At 33.7% G+C, this 13915-nt stretch overlaps 1 long non-coding RNA gene across 1 annotated transcript; it reads left to right on the top strand.

The window, feature by feature from the left end:
- Positions 1–3698: 3698 nt before the first annotated feature.
- On the top strand, positions 3699–10302 carry LOC103887575. Its single transcript, XR_004181833.1, has 2 exons — positions 3699–3779; positions 10196–10302. It is a non-coding gene; the product is annotated as an uncharacterized LOC103887575 (long non-coding RNA).
- Positions 10303–13915: the final 3613 nt, after the last annotated feature.

The following is a 13915-nucleotide window of genomic DNA, read 5'->3' on the forward strand; positions in this document are numbered from 1 at the left end:
TCTTGGCCTCCAAGACTTTCCACAATATTGAAAAGCATAACTAAAATATTCATGTAGTCTACCTCACAGAGCCTAGGCAAGAACAATATGAAATATTTTGAGTAATTGCTTTCCATAAGCAATAAATGCCATAGAAATATAGCACCATTATAATTATCTTATTCTCAGAAGCCCCAGAATCCAAGTCACTTATTTTGCAGATAAGAAAATTGTCCCAGAAAGGGGAAATGACTTAAAAGAACTATCCAGCTGGTTAGTGACAGATTTGATGTTTCAGTCCCTGTGTCTTCATTAGTAGCTTTCCCTTTCCACATTTTTTTTTTTTTGCTTTCCTTAACTATAACTTTTATCACGGAAATTAAATTCTTAGGTAAATCATATAACTTTGTTAATTTCTCTATCCATGAAACTGGATGAAACATATAAATATTATTTTGTGAATAAATAATCCACAGTTATGAATTTTTTAATTTTATAAATACTAGGGAATTTCTAATTAATTCACATCACTCATATGAATGGGTAGCTAGAACTCAACAATAAAAATAAAATGTTTGATAAACTTTAAAAATATACACATGGTATATATACACATTAGAGAAACAGTTCTCAAATGATAACTCATGTTCTTACCTTCAGAGTATCTCAAACTTAATAGTGACATATACGTGTTTTCTTAAAATAAGCCTAGAGGCATTTGGGAAATAGATGTATTTTTAATACATCAAAAATATAAATAGCATAGAGCATTTTGATGGAATTTTAGAAAATATAAAGTGCTTTTGGCAAAAATTCAACTTAATTAAAATTTTGAGAACAAATTTATTTAAGCAAGATTTATGCATTGATATCTTAAGCATACTAAAGTATGATCTCAAATATATTCCTGAGAATTCATTAAAAGCAATTTTCTGTAATATTTTAAAGTTAACATTTAGGAATTGGAGTTGGACTTTAAGAAGTGATATACATTTCTACATTTTTATATATAGATCTCTAAATCAGACTTAAAATATATATTAGCTTTAATTAGCTCAGTTTCCTCATCCATCAAAAAAAAAAAAAAAAAAAAAACACTCTTAGCACCCAGTGGGTTACATTCACAGTTATAAAACTGTCTCATTTTATTATAAAACTTTATAGGCTTCAGGGACTGGGTCAGAGTAAATCATCAGGTATATTTGATTATCTATGTCTTAAATATAATGATAGTGATTGACATTTGTTCACACTTCTAGTATGCTAGTCCCTCTATTGAGCACTTTTGAAAAAATTATCCCATTTCAATAATAATAAGATGAAATAGTTGTTAATATCCATTTGTCACAATCATGGAAATGAGTTCTATAGGGAATATTTGCAGGTCTCCTATAAATGAAGATCCTCTCCAATGTTTTCTTTCTTTTACATAAGAAATAGTTATATTTTATCTGTGAATCCAGTTTCTGTCCTTGTTCTAGAAATAAATAAAGGTTGTAAAAGGCATTTGGGAGATGGATGAAGGAATCTGTACATAAACTGGGTATTAAGAAAAATTAAGAAGTGATTGTTAATTTTCTTCAGTGTCGTGATCATATTGTGGTTATATAAGAGAATGTTCATTATTTTGGAATATTCCTGCTGAAATATTTAGGTATAAAATGCTATGATGTTTCAAATTACTTTGAAGTAGCTTAAGAAAAACCGAAATATGGCTCTGGAACTATGGTTAAACTGTTATTTCTAGGTAATGGGAATATGAATGTGCATTGTACTAGTGATTAAACATTTCTGTGCATTTAATTTTTCATAATAAAAAAATGAAACACGAATAACATTTTAGACAATTTTTTTTTGTAGAGACATGAGAGATCTTACAGGTTATATAGTATCTTATTCCAAAATATCATTCCATCTATAACATTTGTGAGCAATGATGATTTCACCACTTTTTGGACTTTCCTGAAAGTCCAATGCTGGATTATCTGGGACTGAGAAATAAAGCAGTCCATGCACATTTTACCAATAAAAATTAAAACATAATAAATGAGACCTATGACCTCCAGAAGTAATCTTCTCATAGATAAATTTCATACATGATCTTGGCATGTATCATAATGACTGAAATTTACACTTAAGTGTGGCTGTAGCATAAACCTTTCTCTGAAAAGAAAAGTGGTTTCAAAGGTGGTGATCTGTATGGAGCCCCTAAAACAAGGTGCTGATGTGAGCGGTTATCAAAAAACCTGACGTGAATATCTTTATCTTTTTGACAGATGTGATCCTAGCATGGCCATATATTTCTTGCAACATGTATTTTATCCAGAAGGTGAAGATCAAGCCTTTACAATCTTTCCTCTAAAATTATATATATAATTATACATTGAAATGTTGGAAAATTTGTTTAGCAAGAGTCAATCTTTAAAAGCCTGGTTGATATGTTTAGGGGCATCAACAATAGTTTCTATTCCCAACAAAGTGAGGACCAGCCCCAGGACCTCAATGACCTCATCAGGTGAGGAGATTCTACTTGAACTCTCAACCCTTTTTCCACTTGATACCTTACTTTTGTCTTCCAACAACAGGCATGTACTTCCTTCGAAGGCACTGAATTCCATTTTTAGACAGAGTTAGTTACTAGAAAATCTTTATCTTTCCTCTCTATGTCTACATGATAACCTGAATTCAGACCTCTAGAACCTAAAGGAGTATAAGTAATCTATTTTTCACAAGATGACCTTGCAGTTATGTAAAAAATAATCATCAGATGCTATTAACAGTCATCTTCCCATTCTCTCATTAATTCCTTCACCTATTCCTTTTCTGTAGAACTCCTCAATTCCAGACACTTCTAGAACTTCTTAACCAGAACATCAGAATCAAGGTTTTCCTTTGGGTGTATCTCAGTATATCATTGTCTCTTTCATAAAATGACTTCCAGACAGAACTGCAAATTCTAGATGAATTCTGACCAGTCAAGAAAATAATAATGGTCTTTGTTCAGGACACTATGTTTGCACTCTACAAAGACCAAAATTGTAATAGAAATTTTGTAATATTCATGTAAATCATTTACTCATATTTAACACTCAACTGAAATGCCCATTACAAAAATAAACTATAACTAAGCCATATCAAAACTGCCCTGCATTTTTATTTTTAAATATAAATATTGCAAAGATTTACACTAAATTTAATTTATTTAATTGCATTGTGTCTTCTTTGGTTCCTCATTCCAGAAGGCTGATATACTTCTTGTCTTTTGATGCTGCCAAAACTGACAATATAGAAATTCTAAAACAGTTCAATAAATAAATATTATAAAGGTTGCGAGGAAATCAAACAACACTCTCTAAAAGTCTACCTATTTTATTCACGAGAATGCCTTTAAGATGCTATTCAGTGCCTAGTAACTTATACTTTGCTCACAATTTAAGTAAGTTTGGTTACCTGAATTCCATGCCCCAGTTTACGGTAAATTGGAAGTAGACAGAAGGTGAGCTAATCTGACCACAAAGATGGAAAAGAAAATCTATCAAAAAAGAGACAGACTACTCAGTCAGATAATGAGGCTCTCCAAGTTATAAATAAGCTTTCCTGCTTCTATCAGGATACCTTCATCCTATTATTGTATTATAGCATAGTACAATTATATTTGGTCATAATACTGACAATGAGTCATCCACAACATCATCAACCAGCATTTATTGATGTCTACTGTAGAGTTGGATGGCACCATTTCTGCTCTCAAACAGTTTAAAAGATCCCTGTGCAGAAAAAGACATATTTAGAACATTTTGGTGGGTAAGGTAAATAGATGCATGGAATACAATTTGAAAACCAATTCTAGTGACTTTTTAAAAGTTAAATCTTACTATATGAATTTTATAATGACAAATTATATGAATAGTATAACAACTAAAGTAGGATCTGAGAATTATATATCTCCTAGTTTTATGTGTATTTTCTTTTAATCATATTTTTGCAATGAATATAATTTTATTACTATATATGTATTAAATGTGTAATTGAATATAATTACCACTATCCCTCCAAATTGTTTATGGAAATTTGAAAATTTCATTCTATCTTTCTAACAACAATTTTCTTGATAAAATAGCAATTTGAGGAATATTATATAGAATTCCTAACATGGCATTTGCTTGTCCAAAAATTATGCTTACATGTGTCCATATTATTATGATTTAATATAGTACCAAGACTAACGATCCATATAAATATGCTATTTATAGCTCCTTCCATTGAAAACCAGATGCAACACCTGTAGTCACACACTCATGGCAAAGAAAATATAAAATCTATTCTCATTATATTATTATAAATTGAATATAGATTATGTAATGCACAAGGAAAAATAAGCAGTTATATTTCACATAATATATAATCTATTGCCCACTTATTAGGTTTTTAAAAAGGTAAAATAAAATAGTTTATATCAATTTGAGTAACATACTACTATTATTTCTTTCTGACTCCACTACTGGGTAATCATTCATGTTTCAGATCACTTGAAGTCAGGAGTTTAGTTTATGACCTAAGACCCAAAGTTAGCAGAAGTTTCCATATTCTGAAATTTAAATAAAACAGTCAAGCTTCTTTTCATCCATTCTTTGAGAGTCTCAAGTTTACTCAAGAACTTCATAAATTCTGAGGACTTATATTCCCATAGGCCACCTTTCTTCTCTGCATTTCTGATCTTGATCTACTGTGTTCATTTGAGAGTGATTTTGAATAACTATTCCCTTCTTACTCCATTATAGTTACCCAACATTGTAACATTCTTCAAAATCACTTTATATGTCATTTGTGTATATGTGAAGGTTTGTGAAAATGTTGAGGGATAACATGAGAATTTTACAAAGTAAAATGACTTAACATTGCAATATCTCTGATTTTTACGTAAAGACGTAGAATGTGGGTAAAAAAAAGCATTGCTTCCACATTTACATCAACAACCAAAGCCAAAACTCTACAAGTCCATGACTTTTCTTAAAGCCAATCATAGTTGTCAAATAATAATTTCACTGACTGAGTTAAACAGCCAAGGAGAATTTTATTCAATACTGCTGGAATGGAGGGAGAGATGGAACTCAACTCTGCTGAAACAAAGGGAAGAAAGTTTTAAGCACTGGGGTGAGCTAGTAGAAGAGTACTGGAGGACATTAGTAGAGATGGTCAGTATCATTAGACCATCTGTGTTTGCTAAATGGTACTTACTGAATAGGCTTCTACCCTCCCATCAGAGAGTAGGAAATAGAGGTTTTACCTTTCTTGATAACTACATTTCATAGAGATAGTTCACAGATGCTTAAGAAAGATATTCTCTTGTTGTTAAACTGGGAAGAAACTGGGACAAGATTTACATCACAAAGGGACAGAGAAAGAATTTACAATGGGAAGTTCTCTAAAATAGATCCTTTAAGAAAAGGGAAGTCAGGGGCCTGTACTCAGAAAGAATCTTGTCAAGACAAGGAGAAATTTAAGGCTTTCTTGGTCAGAAGTCATAAGTCAACTAAAGAACCTGAAGTCTAGGGCAGTAAGTGTCTTCTGAAAGAGATATGATGTAAGTGTTTGCTTGCCTTGGGTAGATGCTACCTGACATTGGCAAGTAGAATTCAGCTAGAAGAGTTGACAAATTAGTTGAGTATGAATCATCCTGTGGTGGCCAAAAGTAAGTAATTCCTAAAACAAGAAGGACCTGTTAAAAAGAAACAGGATATCCAGGCATGGTGGCTCATGGCTGTAATTCCAGTACTTTCAGGGGCTAAGGCAGGAGAACTCCTTGAAGCCAGGAGGTCAAGACCAGACTGGCCAACATAGCAAGACCCCATCTATAATAATTATCACAAAATAGGAAAAAAGTAAATTTTTAAAAAAAGAAAACAACTTTCGATACCAAAAAAACAAAAAAACTTTCAAACTTTCAATACCAAAGGTTGAACAATTCAGTCAATGAAATAAGGTTAAACTCCATAGACTACAATAAATATCTATGAGTTCATAGTGATATAAATAAATAATTGAATGAATAACTAAATGTGGGAGAAGGGACAACTCTTCCTTAAAACTCCAATTAATAAATATAGAAGAAGTGAGGAAAGTGGAAATCATGGGTTAGGCAAACACCACAGTAATTATTCTTTGGCAAGGTTCATTGATGAAGATTAAAATTCATAGGTGAACATTTGAGAAGGAATAAAATTGAATAGTCTTAAAGCACTGCACTTTAGCTGGGTGCAGTGGTTCATGCCTATAATCCCAGCATTTTGGGAGGCTGCGGCAGGCAGATCACTTGAAGTCAGGACTTCGAGATCAGTCTGTCCAACATGGTGAAACCCCATCTCTACTAAAACTATAAAAAATTAGCTGGGCATGGTGGCAGGTGCCTGTAATCCCAGCTACTCTGGAGGCTGAAGCAGGAGAATCGCTTGAACCTGGGAGGCTGAGGTTGCAGTGGGTCAAGATCTTGCTATTGCACTCCAGCCTGGGCAACACAGCAAAACTCTGGCAAAAAATAAAAATAAAAATAAAAGAAGGCCCTTCACCCAAGATACTTATCAATTCCAAAGAAAAAAGTAACGTAGTTTTTTCAGTGGAAAAAGCCATCAACCAACACCAAATGATAAAAACCAACATCACCAAAAATGAGATCTATTAACATCTTGAACCTCCTGATATGATGGACTGAGAAGGACATGTTAGTTTTGTGATATTTCCTCCAAAAATGCATAACCTTAAAATAATGAGGAAAACATAAGATGAATTCAAATTATATGAGATTCTATAAAATGCCTCATCTGTATTCTTCAAAAACATCAAGATCATGAAACATAAGGGAAGATTCAGGAAATACCATACTCTAGAGGGGACTAGGAGATGTAACAGCTAAATAAAACGTTGGATCCTGGATTGAATCCTAGAACAGAAAAAGAATATAGGTGGGAAAGTTAATGAAATTTGAATAAAATCTGTGGTTTAATTAGTAGTATAATACCAATGGTCATTTCTTCATTTTGACAAATGAACCCTGGGTATACAAGTTGTTAACATTAGGGGAAACTAGGTGAAAAGCCTACAGGATCTCTCTGTACTTTTTTCAGCTTTCTGTAATATAAAATTACTTCAAAATTAAAAATTAAAAACATGCAAAATATGCACCTGAATCTTCATATGTATGTCAGCAAATACAGAATAATTTATTTCGTGGTGGCTATCATTTTCAGTCATTGGCATCCTACCTTCTTAGGTGGGCCCCTATCTGTCCTTTTCTCATCTTTCCTGTGTGCTCTCCTGCAGCAAAACACTGCATACTTTCTTTTTCTTTTCTTTTCTTTTCTTTTCTTTTCTTTTCTTATTTATTTTATTTTATTTTTTTGAGACAGCATCTCACACTGTTGCCCTGGCTAGAGTGCAGTAGCGCGATCTCGGCTCACTGCAACCTCCACCTCCCAGGTTCAAGCGATTCTCCTGCCTCAGTCTCCTGAGTAGCTGGGACTACAGGCACGCACCACCACATACGGCTAATTTTTCTTGTATTTATAGTATAGATGGGGTTTCACCACATTGGCCAGGCTGGTCTTGAACTCCTGACTTCGTGATCCACCTACCTCGGCCTCCCAAAGTGCTGGGATTACAGGCGTGAGCCACCATGCCCAGCCAATACTGCATGTTTTCTAAGCACACTTTTTAAGTATTGTCATATATATATATGTGTATATATATATCTCCATCCATCAGAGTCTCATCTTCCAACACAGTGCAGCATATTTTCCTGAAGAAAAAGAGCCCCTTCCCTAAAGGAAAGTCTAAAACTATTATTTTTTTTTTCCTCTTTACTAGAGATCTTCTTAGTGGGGAGTGAAAAGAAGTGAGGGCCTAAGTAAACAAGAAAACATTATCCTGTGATCATAGATACTCACCAAAGCAAATTTAAATGTTAGTAATAGCTTACAAACTGAGATGCTATAAAAACCCATCTAGTTTTGGATAACCACATAGCTTGTCAATTAAAGCTCTACCCAATCTTAATACTAGAATAACATCATTAAATAACATGCAACCTGTAATTTAGGATGTTTAAATGGATCCTGATATCTCAATAAAATATTCTTGCTAAGACAAACTCCACAGGGCTAAGGCAATTGGATCAAGCAGCCTATGCTAATCTATAGATTCATCTCCCACTTGAGTATTTCTTCCTAATTATCATTGCCACAACCCCCTTGGTTTCACTTGAGGGTCAAAGGACTTCCACACACTTTCTACCTAATATCTTGCTTGTGAAAAAATAAAATTTCTCTTAACTATCTATGATCAGCTAGCATAAGCCTGGACTATATATAAAAGTATTAGACAAGATATTAAAGGTTTTGAAAGACAGACAGATGCAGAGTGATATGGTCTTGGTAAAGAGCCAACTAAGGTCTGACTCGTTCTTCTATGCTAGTTATGACCCATCCTATACATTGTGGAAACCATCATATATCCATGACTGATCAACCAGGTACACAAACAGGATATTGTGTCCCAAATATAAGTATAGGCAGCCAAGTCCTACAGAGGCCAGGGTTTTCTTATTATGGCTTTCTGAGCACTCACTTCTCCAAGTGATTTACATTAGAAATGATAGTGAGTTGGCTGGGTACGGTGACTCATGCCTGTAATCCCAGCACTTTGGGAGGCCGAGCAGGTGGATTACGTGAGGTTGCGAGTTCGAGACCAGCCAAAACAACATGGAGAAACACCGTCTCTACTAAAAATACAAAATTAGCCAGCCATGGTGTATGCCTGTAATCACAGCTACTCAGGATGCTGAGGCAGGAGAATCGCTTGAACCCAGGAGGTGGAGGTTGCGGTGAGAAAAGATCACACCATTGTACTCCAGCTTGTGCAACAAGAATGAAACTCTGTCTCAAAAAAAAAAAAAAAAAAAAAAAAAAGAAAAAGAAAAAAAATGAGAGTGAGTTTTCAGAAGAGACCAAATTTTCAAAATGTAGTTCTACAGGCTCTGAAAGTATGGCCCATTGGCCCATCAGAATGCTACAGAAGAGTATGTAAAGCACCACAAAATATTTGACTATTCTGTTGCATGCCTTATCAAAAGAATTCATGTACTCCATAAATATATACACCTATTATGTACCCACAAAAGTTAAAAATTAAAAAAAAAGAATGGGTCTTCCATTACAATGATATTCGCTTTGGAACTTCATGCAATCTGTAATACCTTGAAATCTACCAGAAATTGAAGATGATTTCTAAAATTCTAAATTACTTACAAAAATGTAGGCAGTACCTGAAATAGATGTTTCCTAACTAAATGTTTTTTTAAAAAGAGAATTTTTGGAATTAGAAAAAAAATTCTTAGAAAAAAGACTCACCTTGACGAATTGAAAATATTTTACCTGTATACACACTGAATTTTTCTATTTTCTCTAAGCCTCCTTCAGCTAAAGATTCATTTAATAAATCCCCAAGTGAATTATGAATTAAAAATTTAAAAATAAAAGTGTTCAGGACAATTTGTAAAATAGAAGTTCCAATGGCATGTTTCAATGTTATATAGCTATCATCTATGTATTTTTATATATATATATTTTAATTTAAGGTGATATATAACAACCTTGAGATCTTATAGGATAGGAGAACACCAGAAGAAGAATGAAATAATAAATTCATTTTGAAACAATATATTTTCATTCAGGATTATTAATAAAATGCTCATGTTAGTGAGAAATGATTCACTAAGGAAAATAAATGAGGAAGAGAAGATGGATAAAGTGATAGGAGGAGGACACATGACACAATTGAGAAGGCAATGAGGTAGAAAGAGAATTGGTGTTTGTTGGTATAATTTAACCAGTTTTCATTCAATCATTTGGACCATAGAAATTCTTAAAGTAGAGTTCACATGCATCTGTAATAGATTACATCTTTCTGTATAATAAGTTAATGTGCAGGATTTTGAATATTTTCCCTTATTTGTAGCATAGTGTTATTGTTTCTAGTTTCTTTTTTGATTTATTTTTCTTTTATAATCAAGAAAAAAATAAATGAAAGACAGTATGGGAGAATGTCACCAGAGAGTCACAATGTTGGCATGTTATTCTGACAGTTCAAGAAATTCTCAAAGAATCTAAATTTTAAGTGCTAAAAACTGCCAGATCATTTTTTGTATTTATTCTTCTGATTACAGTGCCTACGGCATTCATAGTTCTCCAAAGAAAATCACGAGGCTTAATTGTTTTGAAATATACTTCTGTATTACATTGTCAGATCTCAATTAAAGGAATCTTCCTTCTATATGGAATGTAAGTAATTCAATCCCTTTTTATGCAGTCCATAATAATTATTTTACATGAATATTTATGTTAAAATATGGCACAATTACTCCCTGAGATTCAAAACATATAAAATACCCCTTTATTGCTGCAACAATCAAAACACAGGGTTGATGGTAACACCTATCCTACATCAGCAGCACTAACAATACAATCAGTGTGTGCAAGCTAAATCCATATGGTCAGAACACACACCAACATTAAATAAACAAAACCCAATTCTTCTTGTCTTTTGAATGTGAATTTGGAGAGGGAAACATCTGGATTAGAAAGGCACTTAGCAGTAGACAAGGCTTTTTCAAGTAAAATTCCATTCAGGCACTAGAAATAAGACCCTCTGCTCAAGAGGCAGCAGCTGACACATGAGCCTAACTTAGTACTGAGTCAGGATATAGATGAAACTGTGTCTATAGATGAGCACAAAAGGAAATTAAAAGTAAGGCTTCAATTAGTTAAGCTTTCAAAGGTAAAACTCTAGGGTGTTTGGAGGAATCTTTCAGAAAGATATATTCCAGTTTTACTGCAGACTCAACACAAACGGCTCTCAGACAAGTCACATCTATAGTAATTGGAAACATTTTCGAAGTAAAACACGAGAGACCATGGTTTTTGCCAAAGGTTCTTAAGCATGGGCTTTCATAGGCCTGTGAATTTTTTTTTTAAAGTAGCAGAATAAACATACGTTTGCAAATTGTTTTATTTTAAGAAGTAAGGGAAATAATACATACACATTTAAAACAAAAAATAAAAAAAGGAAGAAAAAAATTTACCACAAAAAACTTACCATCCATTATCACTCTTCTTTTATTAAAAAGAATATTTTAACCTCAAAATTAGGAAGGACTCAGTAGAAAAGAACGATCTTTCCCAAGAAAGAATGGCTGTTCCTGTGGTTGGTTTTACCTCTCCCCTATTCCGCAATCACAACCTCATTGTTAACTTGGCAATCTCTTGGAAGATTTTTGTTACTCACGACTGATGTGGGAGGTGTGCGCTACTGGTGATAGAGTAGTAAGAAATTATTCAGGCAGTTAGTGAGGGTGAGAGAGTTCTTGGTAGAATTTTCTTTTAATAAAAAGCAACCCCCAAATCATTTCTTTTCTGATAGAAAGCAGCCTGAAAAATCAAGCTGCAAGCATAGATAAGCAAGCTGGAAGCTTGCATAGGTAAATGGCAGCAGCTGTACCTGGAAGCTAGGTACATCCAACATGGCGATTCCTTCTTCCCTTTCCCTGTCATCCAACATGGCGATTCCTTCTTCCCTTTCCTTGTCGCCACATGTGCAGGTGTCATGGCACCAGCCAGGTAAAACCTTATCTACATAATAAAAGGTTTGTGGGCTATGTAAATAGCACACCTGGTCAAACCAATACCCTGGGCCCATGTAAATCAAACACCGTCTTCTCAAACCCCTCTATAAAATCGATCTCATCTCACCCCAAACCCGGAAACACACTTGGTCATCCCCTTTCTCTGCATGAGGAAGCTCTCTCTTCTTTCTTTTGCCTATTAAACTTTCCGCTCTTAAACCCACTCCGTGTGTGTGTGTGTCGGCGTCTTTGTTCTCCTTATCGCGAGACAACAAACTTTGGCTATTTGCCCAGACAACGATGTCGCTTCACTGGCATCTACTGGGTAGAGACCAGAGATGCTGCTAAACATCCTACAATGCACAGGGCAGCTACTACAACAAAGAATTGTCTGGTCCAAAATGTCAACAGTACAAGGATAGAGAAACCCTTTCCCTACACTGACATTTTAGCTAAGGACCAGTGGATATTTTGGCTCAGACTGATCCTCATGTAAGCTAACCAGTTTACAGAGCCAGTGATCTCTGGAGGGCTTGGCTGACTCTTTTGTTTTCAATCATTTTTAATAATAATCATCAGCAGTAGAACCGCAGTGGTGAAATTCTACTCTATCAATTAGAACTAGCCTGAAAAATTGTCACTAAAATCTATTCTGCAATTCTATCACTTTGACATCAATTCCATTGGCTTACTAGTTTGTATCTCAACTTCAGGGCATCACACTTAGTCTAGAGATAGTGCTACTATTTAGAAATGAAAGAATATTTAACCAGTTTGAGTCAAGAATTAGTAGCCTCTATCAAAAGATAGAAAACATAAATTTCTTCTTACAGTGGGCTTTAATAATGTATGCTTCATGAAATATTCAGTAAGAGTATATATACTTTCTATTCATGTAACTTTTTAAAGATTAAGAAAATCAAATGGATTAACAACCATGGCTCATTCTAGATAGTAAAATTATAGATAGCTATTTTTTCCTTATGTTTATTTGAAACATTTTGGTCTATAAGATTATGCACAAACTCTCAGTAGTATGGTAGGCTTCTTTTTCCCTCTGGACTTTCATACAGAATACCTTTGTTTTTATAAAATATTGTTTCATATACCAAAGATTTTGAAAGCAATATTTTATGACTATTCTTGTAGGCTACATATATATGTGTCATTATTTCTACAAATTACATTGCAAAATGAGATCATATTATGTATACTGTTTTGTTTCTTATTTTTTAACATTATAAAGTATATCAGTGTCTGTATAATACAGATTCATCACATTTTAAAACTCTTACTTCATGATAGAGATCTGGTATCATTTATTTACATGTTATTTTATATTTATGTAGATATGTATGTAGATAGGTAGGTATTTTGTGTGTGTGTGTGTGTGTGTGTGTGTGTGTGTCTTTGTATACTGAGTGGTGAATATCTTTCTGCAGTTCTTCAAATGTATCTGGGGCAAACATTTTAGAAGACAAAGAGAATGCACTTTTATAAAGGTTTTCAATGCTTACTTCCCAATTTCCCTTCAGACAGCTTACCCTAACTGATATCTCCACAAAGTGTTTGAGTATCAATTTTCCATAAAAACTTTCTGACAATGGATATTAACAATCTTTTTATTTCTTTTTCAAATGTTATCAGAATGTGATATTTCATTGTTGTTTTCATTTGCATTTGTGTAATCTCTGATGAAATGGGACAATAATTTACATACTTATTATAAATGTACATGTATTCTTTGTGAATACCTTGTAATGCCTACTTTTCTGTTGGCTGGGGTGGAAAGTGGGGTGAGGAGTCATTTCTTTTTATTAAGTTGTGAAAATCTATTTCTATTAATATATAAACATTTTCTTATATAATTTATTATTATTATCCACTAAAATGGATGTTTGTCTTTATTTTGTGTTTTGTTTGTTTGGGTTTACTTTTTTTATTTTGTATTCCTGGCAGTAAAGTTTGCCTGCCTTTTCCTTTGTTTCTGTCTTTGGTATCACATTTAGAACATCCTTTACCATCCCAAAATCACAAAAATAAATATTTACTCTTTTTTATCTAGTACACATAGGACCCTTTGTTGTTGTTGTTGTTGTTGTTGTTGTTGTTGTTGTTGTTGTTGGAATTCGGGAGCTGAAGATTGCATTAGTCATATTGTTCAGTTCATTGCACACTATCATTCTTGGTAAATAGAGGGTCTTCCTGCCCCAACCCAAATCTCTCTTCTCTCTTTCTTTCTCCCTCCCTCCCTTTGCTCTCTCT

Source organism: Papio anubis, unplaced genomic scaffold, assembly GCF_008728515.1.
Source record: "Papio anubis isolate 15944 unplaced genomic scaffold, Panubis1.0 scaffold807, whole genome shotgun sequence".
Taxonomy (NCBI): Eukaryota; Metazoa; Chordata; class Mammalia; order Primates; family Cercopithecidae; genus Papio; species Papio anubis.